The sequence below is a fragment of the Pipistrellus hanaki genome, assembly GCF_964339955.1.
Source record: "Pipistrellus hanaki genome assembly, chromosome: 13".
Classification (NCBI taxonomy): Eukaryota; Metazoa; Chordata; class Mammalia; order Chiroptera; family Vespertilionidae; genus Pipistrellus; species Pipistrellus hanaki.
In genome coordinates this window covers 24,047,842-24,069,955 of record NC_140515.1, presented here as the reverse complement: position 1 = coordinate 24,069,955, position 22,114 = coordinate 24,047,842, and the positions used below count along the sequence as shown (strand labels likewise).

Below are 22,114 nucleotides of genomic sequence, written 5' to 3'. Positions count from 1 at the left end.
AAGGAGTTTTTGTTGGGCAGCTCTTGTTTTAGCAGCAGATTATCCAATATCTTCAAGAGTTAGGAAGAGGTTCCTGATCAGAGCTGGCCAGGGAAGTAGGGATCTGCCAGAGGAAGCTAATTTTGAATCATGAATGCCTCCTGATATTTCCCATTTGAGTCTATGCCTTGGGACTGGAAAGGTGACAGCCATGGAGGCCAGGAAATTTAAGGGTCTGGACATTGGCCCTTGCCTTGTATGACCCCCTCGATCCCCCTCCTTCCCCCACTTTGTGGAGTACAGAACCTGGATATATAATAGGTTCCCTGGGCTGTTAACCAGAGACAGGAAAATGAACACCCAGGGTAAGGGTGTCTGACATGAAAACAAGGAGGCTGAGTTTGTTCCAGAGAAAGTGAGGCCTAAGCAATCAGGAAGAAGTTGTGACAAGCAAAACTGCAGGATCACCAGTATTGTGGCAATCCAACAATCATTTGGAAGTTGAATAACCCATTTTGCAGTGGCCTGAGATATGTGGACAATAGCATTGTATTTCCAGGGCATATCAAGGCAAAAGATGGACAGAAACATTTAAAAAGACCTTCAAAGAATTAGAGTGGAAAAGGGTCACAGGGGGAAGGAGGAATGGAAAGAAATGTGACTTCCATTCCTTGATCTGATTTATTGGGAGGAAGCAGTCTACCTCAATGTCAGCTACTTCTCCTCCCAGTCAGTTTGATTTTGAGGTCTCCAGCGTTTGCACAGGACCACATGTCAGGCGGAGCGCAGCTGTCAGTGACCCAGAGTACTTGGTAGGGTCCTTTCCATGAATCCCACTTTTGCAAAATCTTCAGAGTTAAAGAATAACTGTATGTAAAAGACAAAAAGTACCTTGGTTAAAGATCTGATGCGAAATCATTATAAGGGAATTGATAAGGAAACTTAGTTATTTCTGTGACATATAGCATCTATATATATAAAAACCTAAGCAACCAAACAATAGTGCTGCTATGACATGCACTGGCCACCAGGGGCGGATGCTCAATGGACAGGCATGGAACAGTCTGATGAATCTCAGAGGGATGGAGGGAGGATGGGAAGAGATTAAGCAAAGATCTAGAAGCCCAGTGCACAAATTTGTGCGCCGATGGGGTCCCTCAGCCTGGCCTGTGGGGATGGGACCGAAACCAGCAATTTGACATCCACTGAGGGGTCCTAGATTGTGAGCGGGCACAGGCCAGGCCAAAGGATCCCATCAGTGCATAAATTCGGAATTATAACTGATAACATTATACCAGGACATATCACATTTCCAGGACTTGTATAAAATTTCTAGAACACATTTTAATAACATGCATCTATACAAATATAACTGAAGGAGGTTTAGCATCAGTTCTTATTTAATAATGCTTCTTATGTAATTTAATATATCAAATAAACATAATTATTTTAATTTATTTTACCAGCTGAAAGACAAATCCTTTAAGATTTTTACAGGGGCTCTCTAGGAAATTGAAAAGTTAGAGGTTAAAGAAGCATCATTTATAATTGAATTGGGGGGAAATGTCAAAAGGTTTGAATATTTTATTAAATAGGATCACAGATCATTTTAAAATAATACTTTAAGGCAAATACAGAGTTATACATTAGTGAACAAAACTTAGCTCTTTACAATTAAAAAGACTGGATATTCTTAAGTAATCAAAGACCTGATAAAGACAACATGAGGCACACTAAATTATTTTAAGAAAAAAATCTTTGCTGTCCATATATATGACTTAAGTGTAAATAAACTTTTATAATATCTTATCAAAGGTAGGCCAATAGTCCAAGAAAACTTTTATTAACAGAAAAAAAATTAATTTTTTAAAGTATAAAGTAAGCACACTGTCATATTTGTTACATTAGTTTTGGGGGTACAATATACTGACTCAATATTTTTATACCTTATAATGTGATCATCTGTCATTGAGCAAACTTATCACAATATTATTGATTAAATTCCCTTTCACCTTCTTCACCTATCCTCCCACACCCTCCCTGTTGGCAACCATTCCTTTGGTCTCTTTGTTTTTTAGATTCCACATATAAGTGAAGCCATAAGGTATTTGTCTTTCTGTCTGGCATTTCACTTAGCATAATATGCTTTAAATCCATCCATATTATTACAAATGGTAAAATTTAATTCTTTTGCTTCATAATGTGTGTGTGTATACACCTGCTTTGTTATATATGTTATGTAGATATATACATGTGTGTGTATATATACCTGATCGTCTTTATCCATTCTTCTGTCAATAGACATCATATCATATCTTGGCTACTGTAACTAATGCAGCAATGCACTTTGGGGGTGGGAGCTTGTCTTTAGAATTACTGTTTCATTTTCTTCAGATAAATAACCAGAAGTGGAATTGCTAGGTTGTATTGTGTGTGTGTGTGTATAAATAAATAATTTTTTTAGTTTTTTGAGAAATATTTCTACTGTTGTCCATAGTGACTGCACCAATATGCAGTCCCATCAACAGTGCACAGGGTTCTCTTTTCTCCACATCCTCGCCAAAATATGCTTTTTGATAACAGCCATTCTGACAGGTGTGAGGTGATATCTCATTTTGGTATTGATTTGCATTTTCCTGATGATTAGTGACATCTTTTAATATGTCTTTGGGCCATCTGTATGTCTTGTTTGGATAACATTTTTTTTCAAGTCCTCTGCCCATTTAAAAAAATTAATTTCAGGGAGGGAGAGGGAGAATCAGTGATCAGCTGCCTCCTGCACAACCCAGACATGTGCCCTAACCAGAAATGGAAACATGATCTCCAGGCTCAACCACGGAGCCACACCAGCCCTGCCTCTGCCCATTTTTTGACTGGTTTGTTTATTTTGGGGTATTGAGATTTATGCATTTTCTATACATTTTGCATATTACTCTTTAGTGGATATATCACTTGCAAATATATTCTCCCATTCAGAAGGTTGTTGTTGTTTTTTGTTTTGTTAATGATTTCCTTCATTGTGCAGAAGCTTTGTCGTTAAAGTCACATGTGTTTCCCTTGCTTAAGGGGATGTATTCAAAAAGATATTATGCAAACTGATGTCAAATAGTTTACTATGGCTTCTTTCAGGAGTTTTTTGGTTTCAGGCCATATATTTGAGTTTATTTTTTTATTTATTGTATAAAAGAGTGGTTCAGTTTCATTGCTTTGCATATATCTGTCCAATTTCCCCAATACCACTTTTTGAAAAGACTGCCCTTACTCCATTGTATATTGTTACCTCCTTTGCCATACATTAGTTGACCATATAAGCAAGGGTTTATTTCTGGTCTCCCTATTAGATCCATTGATAGGTATCTGTTTCGATTATTATAGTTTTATAGCATAGTGTCAGATCAGGGAGCTTGATACTCCAACTTTATTCCCTTTTTTCAAGATTACTTTGGCTATTAGTGGTCTTCTGTGGTTCCATATAAATTTGGGGATTATTTCTTCTAGTTCAGAGAACAATGTCATGGGTATTTTGATAAGAATTACATTGAATTGGTGGATTGCTTTGGGTAGTATAATCACTTGAATTAATCCTTCCAAGCACGAAATATACTTCTGTTTTTCCTGTTCTCAATTTCTTTCTTCAATGTCTTTCAGTTTTCAGAGTACAGGCCTTTTACCAGCTTGTTTAAATTTATTCCTAGGTAGCTTATACTTTTTGATGCAGTCATAAATGGGGTTGTTTTCTTAATTTCTCCTTCTGATTATTTGTTATTAGTGTATAGTTTGTGGCATATTTTTGTATATTACCTGTATATCCTGATACTTTACTAAAGTCTTTTATTATTTTGGGGTTTTCTATGTATAGTGTCATGTCTTCTGCATATACTAAAGATTTACTTCTTTCTTTCAAATTTGGATTCCTTTTATTTCTTTCTTTATGGCTAAAACTTCCAATGCTTCATTGAATAATAGTGGTAAGAGTGGGCATCCTTCTCCCTGATCTTAGAGGAAAAGCTTTCAGCTTTTTGCCACCGAGTATGATGTTAGCTGTAGTCTTGTCATATGCAGCCTTTATCGAGTTCAGGTTAAGTTCTTTCAAACCCACTTTGTTTAGATTTTTTATCATAGATGTTGAATTTTTTCAAATTACTTTTTCTGCAATTATTGAGATAATCATGATTTTTTATATTTCATTTTATTGCCGAAACTGGTTTGGCTCAATGGACAAAGTGTCGGCCTGCAGACTGAACGGTCCCAGGTTCAATTCTGATCAAGGGCATGTACATTGGCTGTGGGCACATCCCCGGTAGGGAGTGTGCAGGAGGTAGCTAGTCGATGTTTCTCTCTCTCTCCATTCCTCTCTATAAAAAATCAATAAAATGAAATATTTAAAAATATATATATTTTATTAAATTTGCAATTAAAATGGGCATTCAATATTCTATATTAGCTTCAGGTGTGCAATATAGTGGTTAGACACTTATATAATTTACAAAGTAAATCCCCTGATAAATCTAGTACCCACCTGGTACCATACATATTTATTACAGTATTATTATTGACTATACTTCCTATGGTGTAATTTACCTCCTGTGACTATTTTGTAACTCTCAATTTGTACTTAATCCATTCACCAATCTGGCACCTATCAGTTTGTTCTCTGTATCTATGAGTCAGTTTGTTTTGTTATCCTTAGTTTATAGTTGATTTGATGAATCACAATTTTTTTACAGAAGTGGAACCACCCTTGTATCCCTGGTATAATTCCTGGTTGACTGTGATGTATAATACTTTTAATGTATTGTTGAATTCAGTTTGCTAGTGTTTTGTTGAAAATTTTGACAACTGTGTTCATCAGCAGTATTGAACTGTAATTCTCCTTTTTTGTAGTATCTTTGTCTGGTTTGGATAGCTGGGTAATGCTGACTTCATTGAATGAGTTTGGAAATGTTCCATCCTCTCCAATTTTTGGAATAAGTTGAAAAGGATGGGTACTAACTCTTCTTTAAAGATTTGATAGAATTCATCTGTGAAGCCATCTGGTGCTGGGCTTTTATTTCTTGGGAGGTCTTTATTATTGCTTCAATTTTATTGCTAGTAATTGATCTGTTGAGATTTTCTGGGGTTTTTTTTCTGGTTTAAGTCTTGGAAGGTTGTATGTTTTGGGAAATTTATCCATTTCGTCTAGATTGTTGAATTTGTTAGCGTATATTTGTTCATAGTATTCTTTAGTGATCCTTATCTCTGTGGTGTTGGTTAAAATTAGAAATAAAAGTGATTATTTTTGTGTTCTGTTTTGCTTGATGAGTCTTGCTAGCATCTTATCAGATTGATTTATTCTTTTAAGGAAGCAGTTCTTAGAAAAATAGAAAAAAAAGTGAAACTATTTCTACTCAGATCTTTATTTTCTTCCTTTTTCTTACTTTTGGTTTTGTTTATTCCTATTTTTTTAGTTTCTTGAGGATTTTTCTGCTGCTTAAAGCTTGTATAGCTGTAAACTCTCCTCTTGTAACCGTTTTTGCTGCATCCCATATATTATGCAAGGCTGTGCTTTCATTTCTCAAGATAGATTTTTATTTCCTTTTTGATCTATTGGTTGTTTAGAAGCTTGTTGTTTAATCTCCTTGTATTTTGTGGGGTTTTCTCCCTATAGTTGATTTCTAGTTTCATGCAATGTGTTCATAAAATATGCTCCCTATAATTTCATTCTTCTTTGATTTACTGAGGCTTGTTTTGTAGGTTAGTATGTGATATATTCTGAAAAATGTTCCATGTGCACTTGAGAAAATGTGTAATATGCAGTTTTTAGATGAAATGCTCTATAAATGTCTATCAAGTCAAAGTGGTCTAATGTGGCATTGAAGGCCATTGTTTCCTTAATTTTCTGTCTAAATTAGGGGTGTCGAACTCAATCAGAGAAGGGGCCAAAATCTAAAATCCAGCCTAAATTGCGGGCCGAATGGTTTACTGAACAGTCAAAAACTGACAATGTCATAAACTGACGGAGTGCAGTGATGATAGCGCGGTGCGGGCCACATTGCAAGGCCTGGCGGGCTGGATTTGGCCCGCAGGCCTTGTGTTTGACACATGTGGTCTAAATAAAACTCCAAACTTTCCTTGAATTAGGCAGCCCCAGGTACAGGTGTAGCATTGCCCCACTATCTCCGCTCTCCCTGGACAGGGCAGTCCTGCATGAATTATGGCAATGCTTGAGCCAACTCTACACTCTCCCCAGGAGGGGCAGGGCTCCACTGTCTCTGCTCTTTTTCTGGACAGGACAGTCCTGCCTGCAGGCGCTGCAGTGCCTTTCTAGCTCTGCACACTCTCCACATGGGGGAGCCCCGCTTGCATGCCTCCCAGTGGGTGCTGCAAGCATTGCCCTGCTGCACCTGCTGGATCAATCTCTGGTCCCCCTTGCATGCCTGCTCTAGCACCCTCCAGTTTGGGCTGGATCTAGCTCCAGGAAGGGTGGCTAGGGATGCACTATGGTGCCCTGCAGGTTGGCCAGAGAATATGGATGGAGCTCCCACCTGCTATCCACATTCAAGGGACATGTAAGCAATAGCACTCACCATTTTCTCCAGTCCTGGGTTGTTCCCTCAGCTCCCCCAGAGCTCTCGTGGTTCCCCAACTTTCTCAATCTGGTCCTTCTCTTTCTCGTGGTACAGAAGTTTGTTGTTCTTCCATTGGTTCAGTGTCTCTCTGGAGGATTTGCTCTAAAAATAGATGTACATTCAATGCGTTCTTGTGAGCTCAGTCAACCTATGCCAACTTGGATCTGCCTCCTCCAAAATTTTAATTTTGTACTAGTATACTTTTGATCTTAAAATATTAAAAAGACTTTCCCTGGCTTGTCTCAGTTTTGGTTCTTACAAGGGTATTTCTTGGATCACATGATCTCATGCAGCTAAGAGAAATAATGAGCAAAAACAGACACAGAGAAGCAGCGATCAGACTGTCAGACCTCAGAAGGAAGGTAGGGGAAGGTGAGGGTTAAGAGGGAGAGGGTTAAGAGGGAGAGATCAACCAAAGGACCTGTGTGCATGCATATAAGCCTAACCAGTGGCCATGGACAACAGGGGGGTGGGGCATAAGGACAATTATGTGATGCCATAATCAATCAATCAATAAAAAGACTTGCCCTAACAGTTTGGCTCAGTGGAAAAAGTGTCTGCCTGCGGACTGAAGAGTCCTAGGTTCTATTTCGGTCAAGGGCATGTATCTTGGGTGCAGGCACATCCCCAGCAGGATGCAGCTGATCAATGTTTCTCTCTCATCGATGTTTCTAATTCTCTATCCCTCTCCCTTCCTCTCTGTAAAAAAATCAATAAATTATATTTTATATATATATATATATATATATATTAAAAAGACTTAAAGAAATTCCAATCTTAGCCAGCTTGACAACACACAAAATTCCTTTCATGATTCTTTTTCTCCAAACCTTCTACAACTTTTCTTTATAAAACTTTGTATCCAGTCACCCTCATCATTCATTTCTAATTAGTTTAATTACATGTATTGATTAGAATTATTAACCCCTAGAGTCATTAATTCCTAATGAAAATTAATACTTAAGCAACACCAGAGTGCTAAACTTACACATTTATAATCTCTAGAAGTATATACAATCTTTCTCATAGTAACTTTTTCAGTGTGGCATAAAACATGATTACTAATAGGCCTACATATCTTCATTCCTCTGTAAAATGGTATCAAAAGTGAATAAACTACCGAAACCAGTTTGGCTCAGTGGATAGAGCATCAGCCTGCAGACTGAAAGGTACCAGGTTCAATTCCGGTCAAGGGCATGTACCTTGGTTGTGGGCACATCCCCAGTGGGGAGTGTGCAGGAGGCAGCTGATCGATATTGATGTTTCTATCTCTCTCTGTCCCTCTCTTCTCTCTGTGGAAGATCAACAAAATATGTCTTTTTTTAAAGTGAATAAACCTATGTTCAATAGTTAATGTTTCAGAATTCTATCTTACTTGTAAGTAATCTACATATTAAATAATTATCCATCATTTAACTTACCTCAGAAAGATTTTGAAATTTCTAAGTAGTCATATCAAAAAGAGTATTGTTGAAAAGTTCTTTATAAACTTTCAACCATATTACATCTACTGAATTTACTTGTTCTTATCAATTACATATATTTAGATTACTCATGAGACATTGAATAGCTAAACATCATCTTGTTATCTTTTTTTTTAAAATATATTTTATTGATTTTTTTACAGAGAGGAAGGGAGAGAGAGAGCCAGAAACGTCGATGAGAGAGGAACATCGACCAGCCGCCTCCTGCACAACCCCTACCAGGGATGTGCCCACAGCCAACTTACATGCCCTTGACCGGAATTGAACCCGGGACCTTTCAGTCCGCAGACTGACGCTCTACCACTGAGCCAAACTGGTTTCTGCATCTTTTTAAGAATATTCCATAACAGATAACATGAATTTGACTTATGCTTTTATTCTACCTAGATTTAACAAATCTAACAGTTATAGTTCTGAAGACATGCCTATTTTAATTAAAACAAACTTAAACTAGATTATTTACTGAAGATTATCATAGGTCACAGAAATTTGGAAAACATGTGGGTTAGTTTTTATATCTCTGAGCGTATTACACAGTTTGTCTTTTCAGTCAATGAAATTGAGGTCTTTACTAATCCATTTTGGCAATACAACCTGGAGCTAGAAAAAAATCACATCTGTAAAATACATAAACATACAGATACAAAAAAAAATCTTCTGGCTTTTGTTTTAAATTTTTAGCCATAACTGTTGGATGCAAATTATGTTTCTTTAAGATAGAGTAAATTCAGGTTATCTGCTCAGACATTTTATTAGTATTTGTAGCAAAGATTTTTAATAGGCCTGGTTTTCAAATAGACTCCCCCCACCCCTTGATAAGAATTTTCTTGGTTCCTAAAGAATACCTGGTTGAAAATTGACATCTCAAAAGGCACACAGAAAGAATGTAACTTTCAATAAGAACTTCTGTTCCCTAAGTCAAGATCTTTTACAGAGGCCTTTTGAGATAAATAGAAAAGGTGGGCTTTGAATTGCTTTTAGAGCTATATTGCTGTTCTTGTAAAGACTCAATTTAGGCAGAACAGTTGTTTCCAATTCCTCAAAGAATTGGTGGCACATGGCCAGCGTGGCTCAATGGTTGAGTGTTAACCTATGAACCAGGAGGTCATGGTTTGATTCCTGGTCAGGGCACATGCCCAGGTTGCAGCTCAGTCCCTATTTGGAGTGTGCAAGAGGCAGCCAATCAGTGATTCTCTCTCATCATTGATGTTTCTATCTCTCCTTCTTTCTACTCTGAAATCAATAAAAATATATTTTTAAAAATAAAGAATTGGCGGCAGCCTGAATGAAATCAAGAGACTGACACACCCATCCATGTACATTATTTTCAATTTGCTTCTTTTTATTGGGGAGATGTTTTATTGGGGAGATGTTCAACTAAGATTTTTTTTTAAATAGTTCTAGATTTAGAGCTGTTTGCCTTTGGACTGGTTTTCTTTCCCTCTGAGAATATACCTAGTTTCATTTTAGCTTAGGAGAGCAGGCCCTTATAAAATTCTTCTGAATATCGGCTTCTGATTCGGCCAACTTGTGACCGAACTACAGTTGAAATCCTTTTAAGTATGTGTCAGATTGCAGTTGGGAAAAACAGTAAAATTCCTAGCAGTGTTGAGTGACCTCAGATTGGAAAGGGCATTCACAAAGAGGCGTAAAAGATACTAGCTTTCCGAGTCAGAGAGTCACTCCCAAAGAAGGAAAAGTTCCCTTAAAGTTGGCAACAGTCTGTAGGACACAAATGGGAGTGCAACCCACATTTCTGTCCAGCATAGTTTTGGGGACACCCAAGCCAAGTTGTCAGGACACAAAATGATACAAGTAAGATGTTAATAGCTATCCCAGAAAGAAATAAGATCAATAACCAATGGATCTGGCATTGAAAAGAAAGAGACAATGTGAATCGTTACCTTCCTCTCATGACTGGGCGCTGTCAAGATTGAGAAGAGTTGACTCTGGAAAGGATTCTTACCCTTTGCTGTTTCTTCCCATTTTCCCAGGGTTCCCATCTCAGGCTCCAGAGCGAGAATGCTGCAGAGCGCATGTGTCAAACACAAGGCCCGCGGGCCAAATCCAGCCCGCCAGGCCTTGCAATGTGGCCCGCACCGCGCTGTCATCACTGCACTCCGCTGTCAGTTTATGACATTGTCAGTTTATGACTGTTCAGTAAACCATTCGGCCCATGATTTAGGCTGGATTTTAGATTTTGGTCCCTTCTCTGATTGAGTTCGACACCCCTACTGTAGAGTAAAGTGGAGCCCTAATATGAACCATAATTTGGCAAGGTTTTCCATGAATTTTAATGTTTGCCTTGGCTCTTTAAGAGAAAAACTAGTAATTTATCAGAGTCCCATCAACCCTGAAGAAACTGATATGGGGTATCTAAAATACCACTAATTTGGCAAACTTACTTTTGTTTAGGATCTTACAGCCTCTTACAAGAGAAACGGCAATCCAGATGGAGAATAGAGGGGAGTAGCAGTCGTTTTATCAGTCTTTTGTTGAGGTATCTCTTTTGTCTTTTACAATAAATCACTCAATGAAACTATTTTGGAACCCATTCCAATTAAAATAGGTATTCCATTCTGTTGGTTTGATTTAAAAATTCTTGCTTTCAAGTGTACTTCTTAAATTAACCAGCTTGTCTATTAGAACATTTCCCAAATGGCCACTGTGATTACAGGTTGTCATTTACCTTTTTTTTTTTTTTTTGTAGATATTTATGGCTTCTAAGACCACAGATCTCAGATACATAATGAAGAGGAGTTGTAGCAATCAGTTATTTGAAATTTGAGGACTCCATTTCTTTGGCTAAACCTTAGGTCTCTTGGATACAAATTAATACTTAAGAGGAATGTGCCAGTAGGTTCAGGGGTGTGTGGTGTTTTACAGTGAACCTCATTGCAGGGAAATCTGTTTGAGGTTGTTGGGTGGCCTAGTGTCAAATCTAACCCATTCTGTGACCAATTTTTCCTAGCACAGGAGTCTTAGAGTTAAGTAGCAAGTGCTCTAGCAGCTTTTAAATTCTGGGCCCGTACCTACCAATATTGAAACTTTGGCATCCAAGATTCCCATTAAACAATAGATCTACTGCCTGGCCACAGTGGTTGAGTGTTGACCTATGAACCAGGAAGTCACAGTTTAATTCCCAGTCAGGGCAGATGCCCAGGTTGTGGGCTCAATCCCCAGTAAGGGATGTGCAAGAGGCAGCCAATCAATGATTCTCTCTCATCATTGGTGTTTCTCTCTCCCTTCCTCTCTGAAATCAAATAAATAAATAAGTAAATAAAATAAAACATCATCTGCTGTTCCTTTACTTTATTGTGCACATTAGTAGAAACCAAGGAAATGTAACTGTGGATACAAAGAGGGAATACTATGGACTGGCTAAGAGAAGGCCTTATGTGTACACCATCAGCAGACCCCAATAGATGGAGACTATAAACTAACCAAGGGTTAGGGACTTGGGTTCCACCTGGAACCACCTGTCAACTCCAACTGACCCTTTAACCCTGGATTGGGACCACAGACTAACTTGGGCCAAGGAAGTGGTGCTCTGCTAGAGCCTCCCAACAGTCTGACCATGAACCCTGGACTGGAAATACAATTATACTGGGAGCTGAACACAGAGATCATCTTCGCTCTTAGAGTAATTGACTCTCAGAAATAGAGAGACAGAGAACTAAAGAATTTATGGGTACTAACCTTTTATTTCTCCTTGTCCCAAAGCCATCAGTAGTCTCCATCTCATCCTATCAATGTCATCAAACTGGGGGGGGGGGGGGTGGAATCAACTGAGTAAATTTTAAAGATTTTTATCAGCTTTACTCAATGATTCTTTGATTGGGCTTATATATGGGATCTTTGACTCTGCTTTGCTTGTTCATTTTTAGAGAACAAGCTGATGGTTGCTAGAAGGGATGGGTAGGAAAGGTGAAAGGGATAAGAGATGTAAACTTTCTGTTATAAAATGTCAAGTCACAGAAATAGAACGTACAGCACAGAATACAGTCAATCATATCGTGACTGTGCAGTGACAGATGGTTACTAGACTTACCGTGGTGATCACTTCTGAAACTATGATTGCATATTCACTATATTTTAATAAAAATAACAAATTAAGCAAATATTTTAAGGCATCTTATATAAAGCTCAAGTAATAGTTGAAGTTTTTGCTAAAGTATCTAAATTTACTAGTATATATTCTCCACAAGGTTTGGATCACTCCACTAGTCCAGGCCAGATGATTTTTGCATGATGCTGACAGCAAAGAAAATAATTTTTAAAATTCTGCAAAAGTTTTGTTATCTTCACTTCCCCTTTACTGCAGGAAAGTACATAAAGTTCAGCTTATCTATAGCAACTAATATAGCTGCTCAATTCCCTTTAGAGCAATTCAACCTTAACTTAAGAGTGAAAAAGAAAAGAACATGTCTCAAAAAAGACATGAGCCTGTTGGGAAACTAGGAAAAGAAAACAGGTCCCAGAAATAGAGATATCTTGAGACATAGGGCATACTGGTCCATTTTTGAAATATTATCTGAAAATCTGTGAAAGGAAGATAAATGGTATTCACTCTCAGATTTTCTAATGCACAACAGAAACGTGTAAATACGACCTATCATTATGTAAGCTTGGACAGAGAAATTGGAAGCTCATGAAAGTGGGGATGCTGTAGCACAGTGTGGCTAATGGCATTATGATGAGGGAAAATGTTGAGTATTTCAATACTCTTAGAAAGTTAAGAACAGACTAAATTCTAAAAATTTATCAAAAATGTGTGCATCCTATAAGAATATGCATTAGGTGACAAATTAATGGACAGTAATACTAAACGACTCAGAAGTATAAAGAAGTCAATTCTCCCCAGTGACATGCATAATTTCCATCAATATATTACTGTGCATTTTTTCTGATTTAAGAGTTACTCCAAATTTCATCTGAAAAAATAAGTGAATGAGAATAATCAAAATTATAGAGAGAAAAGTGAATACTTTTTTTTATAATAGGTGAATGGTGAATGTCAAAATCATATTTTAAAATTATGGTCATGAGGACTGTCTGTCTGGTTGTTGCTGAGAGATACCTAAGATGAGTGGGAAAATCAGTGATTTCTTAAACTTAATATACATTTGAATTTATCAAATGAAAAGCATGGAAAAAGATGACCTTTTATATTGAGACAACTGGCTTTATATTTGGAGAAAAGAGTTATATCCATGTTACAGTATATACAAACTAGATTTTTAAGCATATATATACAAACTAGATTTTTAAGCATATATATATATATATATATATATATATATATATGCATGCTAAGGACTAAATTTATAGATTTAACCCCATAAAAATAAAACTCCTATAACTAAAAACACAATAAAGGATATCCAAATGATAAAGGGAGAAAACCAGATGCAAAACTCATAATACACAATGAATTGATAGACTTATTTTATAAAGCAGCTATTCTTAAACTTTTTGGTCTCAGAAGCCCTCTACTGCTTTTAATTTGTAATCATTTGAGGACCCCTCAAACCATTTTGCATATGTGAATTAAATATTTACTATTTTGGAAGTATATCGGAAACATTTTTAATTTATTTAAAAATAAGCTTATTAACTATTAATAGAAACAATATTTGTATTAACATTCTTTCTAAAGCAAAAAAGTAGAATGTTATTGTTTTATATTTTGCTAATCTCTATAATTCATATCTGCTTCTGCATTCGATCTGATGTAATATCCCACATCAAGTAGGATTGACAAAGATGAGTGGGGGGGAAGAAATTTCATAAATGCTGGAATTAGCATCATTAAAGACAGAACTTCCCTGGCTCAGTTGGTTGGGTAGCATCCCATGCACTGAAAGATCACAGGTTTGATTCATGGTCAGGGTGCATGTGATATGCAACCAATGGATGTTTCACTCCCCCATCAGTGTTTCTCTCCCTTCTTCTCTTTCTAAGGTCAATAAAATAAAAGACAGACCAAAACCAATGCCAGCAAATACCTATCTCCAGACTTTTTTTTTTTAAGTAGGAAAATATGGAGACAAGTAAGAAACACCATTTTAAGCCACTATTGCTCAAGTGTTGTCACTTGGTGCTGAAAGAAGCTCTCCATATTCTAAGTGGTTCCATGTTCTGTTGACATTCCCACAACCCTGTGACGGAGCTAAAAATAAGGTAAACCCATGTTTCAGAGTCCCTTTGTTGACAAAAGTGGAACTTAAAGGTGTCCTGAGTCTCCATTTAAGGAAAGCCACCTAGCATAAATCAGACTGTTGTACAGAAGATAAACTTATTTGTTGTGTTATTGAGACTTAGGGATTTGTTTGCTTCTACAGCACAGTGTAGCTGTCATGACTAATATACAGCCTAAGAATGAATGTATTGAGATGTGTAGGCATGATCCTTGACTTTGCTAGTTAAGAGGGCTAGTGCTAAAGCAGTGAAACCTGTCAAGTTACTTCTTGGGCAAAGGATCAGCTATGTGAAAGCTGCATTGAGAGAGGAAAAACAGAGCAGATATAGCCAAGTGCTCTGCAAATAAATTAGTTTGTGATCACATAGGGCATAACCCCTTGCGGCCTCCCAGTCATGTTGGTAGTGGCGCTTTAAACAGAGTTACATGAATGGAGAGCCAAGACACCATTATATGTGCATACCAGGGGAATGACATATTTTTTTGATGTCACATTGGGATTATATATACTTGTATCATGTAAAAAATAAGTTTTTTAAGTTGATCTCAGGTCCATATTAATCCCCTTTCAAAACTCTGCTTCAGTGTGGCTGCAGAGCCTTATGATTGAGATGAGACTACTCAGCTCAAAATAAACATAAAAGCTTATTTCTGGCAAGTTAAAGAGAATCTGTCTTGCTCTGCCAAATGGGACTTTACTTCCAATTTATGCCTTGGGAAAGAACTCGGACCTTTAATATGCAAGTCAAGCCCACAATTACTCTCATGCTAACCAGCTAACAGACTAGGGAAGAGCAGCTCAAACAAACAACTGTAAGAAAAAAAAATATTCCAAGCAGGAATGCTGGCTTGTGAAAATCGCATCACCATGCACAACAAAGACCATAATCCCCCTGTTCTCACAGAGCAATTATTCAGATTCCTCCCCATCGAGTGGCCCTACCAATCATTTAGTTTAGGTATTAGGAAAGCTTTAATTACAGCCACCAGATTGAGTATTTCTTAATTGTTAAAGCAGTAGTAACAACATGATTGCATATTCTGACCAAACTACAGGAAACATGACCTTTCATCTCTCTCTGTTTAAGCTGTTAAAAGCCTTAAAACAAATCCAAAGGCCCCTATTTGGTTCCAAGTCCATCGGTCTGCCTACCTCTAAGATAAGGGACACTAAATGTTCTTACTGCGTAATGCTGAGGAAAATATTCCCACCACTAGAGGACCCACAGCATTGAATTATTCATAGGCTTTTTATTTCTAAGTGTTTTATAATCCAGGAAGCCTCTGGGGCTTAGGTACTTCATTAACAACATTGATATGTCTTCTGCACCTCAACTGTAGGGAAAATGTGCACTTACATTTAGATAATGGGTATTAGTGCCAAACCAAGTTTACCATTCCTATAAAAGAAAAGGTGGTATCTTGGCAAAGTCAACAAATATAATAAACTATTATATATTGATAAGACTATTCTTTAGAAGCTCAGTTTTATCACATGTCCTTGGATAAATGTAAAATCTTGGAATGTATTATATACTGGGGTTTTTACAAGGTAAGAGAGAGAAAAAATGTTTCTCCATAGGTTATTTGATATTAACGACAGGATTTCCTAAATCTTCATTTTGGAAGTGACCTGGGATCCACAAGATTGTAGGTGAAATCATTCATAACACAGGTCAGTTTTACAAAAGTCATCTATTTGAACCTAAATTAGTTCTTTTTCTGTTCTTAGCACATTTTTCCCTGCTTGACTTTTCAGTGAGTGTGTGTATATTATGTTGCTGATCATAGACCTGTATTCCTATTTTAAAGGGATATTATATGTTGCTTTAAAATTTCCCATCAGCAGCTGTTTGGTTTAGTTGCTGGGATCTCAGAACTGGTGCTATCAAGGAACCCTCATTTCTGCTGAGTATTACTGAGGTCTGATGAAGAGAGTCCACTGAAGATCTGATTGTTCTCAATGTCAAGTAGGTGTTGACAAGAGTACAAACTGCACTGAGATCTCTTGCTATGAAGTAACAATGACCATGTGTGATGTTATAAATTGTTCTAAATAATGGATTCTACAGATTAAACATCTAAAATGCAGTATCAGTCTCTGAGAGCAGAAAAACATGTGCACATTTATGCTAACGGTTTCTGTGAAGTGCATAGGTGTGAATTTCATACTTCCATGCCTGATCACACAAAGATCATTTCATGTGACCAGGCGGGTGTCCACTGTGATCTAGCCTGAGCTCTGCACAGCAGGTGACCTCATCCTAATTTACTTTATGGCATAAATCACATGTGTCAAACACAAGGCCCGCGGGCCAAATCCAGCCCGCCAGGCCTTGCAATGTGGCCCGCACCGTGCTGTCATCATTGCACTCCGCTGTCAGTTTATGACATTGTCAGTTTATGACTGTTCAGTAAACCATTCAGCCCGCGATTTAGGCTGGATTTTAGATTTTGGCCCCTTCTCCGATTGAGTTCGACACCCTTAGCATAAATAATATTCTCCTTAATGGAAATGGAAATGCGTAGTGACAGGAACCTGGATTCTACTCACAGAAAACAAGGAGGCTTACAATTTTTCAATGGTCTTCTGTGACAAAGGAGAACCTTTAGTCCCTAAGAATTCACGTGTTTCTGTAAATTATCAGTGCTTATAACAATAATGAGACTTTACTTACTAAACACTATCTCATTTTTCTGACAAGGAAATCAAGCTTCAGCAAGAGAAGTGATTCCCCTAAAGCAGGGATGGGGAACGTCCTGCTCACAAAATCATTTGGTGAGTTAATTAAATGTTTGACCAAATATAGCAGGCGAATTTTTAAGTTGATAATTTTTTATGGCCCATGAATGATGTATAAATATTCAAATGGCCCTCGGCAGAAAAAAGGCCCCCCACCCCTGGCCTAAAGTCTCATGGCCTGAAAGATCTGAGCCATCTTGGAACCCAGGCTGTCTGGCTCCAGAAGTCTTGTTTTAACTACTGTGGTAACAATGAACACAGTCCCCCAGTAATCTGCACCTCTGGTAGTCACACCCTTCTGCAGAAATCAAAGAATAATGCCAAGATTCTCTAGTCGGACTCCTCTGAGTCCCTTCTCCACTGGGCTTCAACTTGGCCTATGAAGTCTTGAAGAAAACACTGAGTTTCTAGCATCTCAAGGTCTCATCCCTAGGGTGACCCTCATCCCTTTAAAGTGTTTACCTGAAAAAAACTCAAAGCTACCAGAAACAAATTTACTGTGTAATCCAGCCAACACCTAAACACACGGTCCTTGTGCCCCTGCCTCAGTGGGAGAGGAGTCTAATTCCATAAGCAGTTAGCAAACCCAGCTGGGTATCACATGGACCGACCCCCGCTTCCGCCTTTAGGTAATTTTTCACTTCCCTGACTATTAAGACCCTGTTCACCCACTCTCTCTCTTACCTATGTACCATTTGAAGTTGAGTTCAGTTCACACTGGACTCTCTTCCCTAGTACAGTAGTTATTACCTCTGTAGGGTCCAGCTCTGACAACTTGTTGGATTCAACAGAAGAGACACAGAGCGACTTCCAAGGTGGGATGATGGAAGGTGCAACTTTCACCTTAGTCTCCAGGACATTCACCCTTGGAGATCTGAGCCACCAAGTCCAGCTACCTTGAAGCCACCGTGCTCAGGGTCCACATGGAGAGATGATGGGCAGAACGCCTGAGACAACATGAAGAGAGATGCCTCTAGCAACTGGAATCATCCCGTATGTGCAGAAATAATTCCTTCTCTCTGAGCTCCATCTAAACTTGTTTGTATTAAGTCACTAAGTGTTGAAGGATTGGTTACACAGCAATAAATAACCGGAACAATCTTTGCAAAAACAGGCTCCTTTCAGCTCTCCTGATGCCTCTTTCCTTTCTTCAACTCAAGGTCTCCTTCAACCTGTTGAACCCATCCCGACCCACACACACAGAGATAGATACACACCTGAGCTGAGTGGAGATGAAAATTAAGCACAAGCCCAGCCCCTTCATAAAGAAGGTAAAGATAATAAAAGAAAAAAATGTATTTCAAATTAAATGATAGACTTGTGAAAGTCTTCTCTACTTCTTAAAGGATATATGCTCATAATATGTTGGCTGATTTCTATTCACTGATGAAAATCTTCTTTAAAAAAAATTTTGGTTCTGAATAACAAAGATACCAATTTCTGTCACAAGTACAAAAGTATAAAGAAACCTTAATGTTTCTTTTTATGTTTTGTATTGCATTTAAATATATTCAAATATGGTAAAAATCAGCTTGTTCAGTAATCTCCACAATGATATGGTTCGGTACATAGGAGATTTTCTTCATCTGGATGAGATTTCTAATTTATAAATGTGAACTTGTTGGCAAAACAGAATAGCAATCACATTAATGCCACAAACACCCGACTGTTAGTTGCAAAATGAGACAAACTGAAATAAATTCTAATCAGGGCTTTAGAGCATCATTATCCTGGAGGGAAAAGAGGCCTTGGCTGCATAGACTGTGACTCCTGACCTCACGTCACTGACCATTGACTGCTTTGCACTCTGTTCACTCCGAGCCCGCTGTGCCTTTGGCAACAGGTTTGGTGCTTTACTTTCTGTGTGCTTCACAGAATTCTTGGTTGTTTGGTCACAAAACTTGATTCCATGTGAATCACATTGACTTCTGTTCTCCTGGACTGTGGATTGCCTGATGGGATCCCCCTACAGCAGTGTTTTCTGACAGTCTTAGGGGACTCTGCTAGTGGTTCTCAACCTGTGGGTCACCATGCTATAGAACCTAAGGTCATCGGAAAACACAGACATTTACATTACGATTCATAACAGCAGCAAAATTACAGTTATGAAGTAGCAACAAAAATAATTTTATGGTTGGGGGTCACCACAACTTGAGGAACTGTATTAAAGGGTCGTGGCATTAGGAAGGTTGAGAACCACTGCCCTACAGGATTTGCCTCCTGCTTGAAGCTAGTTAGTCCCCTGACCCTGTTATGATTCACACAACCAGCCTGAAGGTCAAATCCAGGGTGCAGATATGTAACAACCGAGATGTGGGAAGGCTGCTCTGGGAGGCACAGGTCACAATGCCCCTTGGCCACCTGCAGGCTTTAAAGACCCACTTATGAGCTTGAAGGGTTCATTTCCAGCAATAGTTAACAATGTTTTTCTCAACATGCAGTTTAACCAGTGGACAAAAAAAAAACTAAATCAACCTTTATCCCTGAAATTTAAACCAAGACTAACAAAACATTCAGATACATAATTGGCAGGGCTCAAATGCCCTGGAGATCTCAGACAATCTCAAATATTTGCTCTTATGGACCCATATCTACTAATATATTCTCACCAGTCACATCATGCATGCATGGTTTTAATTCAGAAAATATAGTCACATACATATATATTAGTATAACATGACATTTTAATTATAAAAAATGATAGGTTTTTAGTAATTCAGAAAGCAGATAGTAAATCTTTACCAAAAATATCTGTATAGAGGTATTATAGAAATTTTCTATATACACATAGATTACACATTTCATGGACTCTGAAACAGCGCTGGCAATGCTGTCAGGAGCTCTGAGCAGGCACCACACAGGCACAGCCTAGCCAGCCACCCTGTGAACTCATGACAGGCATCAGTGAGGGCCCACATCAGCATCTACGTCATCAACATCCCCACAAAGAATCGGGTATCGGGCTCCACTGCTTCAGAAATGCCCAAATGTTCTGACAAAGTGGCTTCACTTCACAATATGGTTTCTTTCCTAAGGTGAAATCCCTTCCTCCTCTGGCTTACAACAGCAAGTAAAAGGAGGGAGCTATGGAGGTATAGGTTTTCAAACAGTCAATTTAGAACCCTATTTCCAAAATCCCTGGGACAATGCACCCAGGCCTGGGGAAGGTGAAAACTCTTATGGCTAACCCTCTGAGAGGTACGAAGGGGTTCCTATGGAAGTATTTCTCTAAAACTCGTCATTGCCTCCCCATCCTCAGCCCCAGGGACTGGCTACAAAACAGAGTAAGTGAAGGCAAGACCGTGGTTTTGGTGTCTCAGCTAGCTCAGTGACCAAATTCAGAGCAAAAGTTTGAAATTGTATACTCCTAGTTATCGAACACCCAATTCTGAACTAGCATAACCCTTCTGAACATAAATCAATTCATAAAATGCTAAGCTTATTTACATGTTTGTCCAAATTGGAAAGAAAAACAAAAAAACAAAACAAGAAGTTTAAGGTGGTCTATGACCTCAACCTCATTAAATAAAAATACATACAACTCCTTTAAGGCGGCCCGTTTACATGATAGCTAAGTCACACATTGTTATTGACATCTTCTAGGTGGGAGAGAGATAGAAGACCTATCTGCACTCCAAGTAATTCCTAAAATACTCCTAGCAAAGCTCTCCAAAAATTTAAAAATTTAATTGCAAAACTATCATATTTGTTCCCATGCCAAGTTTACAAAGGAAGGCTGAAACTTCCCAAATTAGCAGTAGGACCTCGGGCATTTTCAGCACGATCATATTCATCAAAATAGTCAACAAATATTTACCAGATTCCTTCTAAGTATGAGACACTGAATAAGACACAAAGACAACAATTAGCTCACCCTTTACAAAGAGATTTTCTAAAATGACTTCAGTCTCCTGTCATATGACAGACAAAATTTTTAAAAGATAGCAGTGCAAAAGTATATGTTTTCCCCCAAAAGAAACTCCTGAACTTTCCTTTAAATTCAAATGCTTCCAATACAATGAAATATGCAGTAACAACATAAAAATCTTATGAGCCACATGTGATCACATAAAACTTTTGAACTTAAGCATCAAGAGTCTGAGGGCTTAAGTTCATTTTCTAGGAGGTTAAATTTCTACCAAGCCATTCACATTTCCAATGACAGGCTCCTAATGACCAAGGTGAATTAGTATAAGCCATATTCTTACTTACAACAAGGCCAAGGCCTACGATAGCAGCTGAGGCTACCAGAGAATCGCCACTTTGTTCCATGACTGATTTATATGGCAGAAGTGGCTTTTATGTTTTGGTCCTAAGACTGTCACTCCCATCTTGGCTTCTCTCACCCTCACCCTTGCTCATACCCTCTGGTATCACACACTCTGGGGGGAGCTATATTAATGTAAGCTGTTAGTCATCTGTAGGGTCTCACATGGTGAGGAATGAAGCCTCCTGCTCACAGCCACCTGCATGCATAGTCTCATCATCAGAGACTACAACCCTGGCCAACAGCTTGACTACAAGTTCATAAAAGATTCTGAGCCAGATTCATGCAGGTAAACCACTCCCAGGTTCCTGAGTCTTAAGAGACTTAATATATGCTGTTTTAAAATTCTAGATATAGAAATAACTGATACACAATTATTTGATGAATATTATCCTATCACATTCAAAAAAGGCTAACTGTGCTTACTAGATATATACCCAAAGCCTACTACAGTGTTTGGCACATAGACACTCAACAGATACTTATTTAATGAATACATGAATGAACAAACTCCAAGGTCCTCACCACACATCTACTGAAAAGAAAGTAGGAAGTTTATATGTCTTACATTGCATGGAATAGCGTGGGTCATTCAGCAGCAAGGTTGTTAACATAACTTTACATGTAAACCATCCTTCATTCACAAGCATTAAAGAGAAGGAAAAGCAGTTCTCATATTTTTTAGTTAATAGACCTTGCAACTTAACCTGAAAAAAAGTAAACTCAGATGTTTTAGATGGAATGGGGAATGGGAAAGAGTGACGACTGCAAATAACACAGAACCATTCCTTTATAGAAACTGACAACCCTGCCAGTCATCAGAGGCTGGGA

General features: G+C 38.1%; 1 long non-coding RNA gene across 1 annotated transcript in view; it reads right to left on the bottom strand.

Moving 5' to 3' along the window:
* Positions 1–323: 323 nt before the first annotated feature.
* LOC311631614 overlaps positions 324–22,114 on the bottom strand; it is a 144,020-nt gene continuing 122,229 nt past the window's right edge. The window contains exons 2-5 of the long non-coding RNA XR_014796610.1: positions 17,767–17,963; positions 9,976–10,096; positions 6,546–6,689; positions 324–846 (exon numbers count right to left, since the gene is read on the bottom strand). This is a non-coding gene — a long non-coding RNA (uncharacterized lncRNA). The remainder of the gene's footprint in view (positions 847–6,545; positions 6,690–9,975; positions 10,097–17,766; positions 17,964–22,114) is intronic.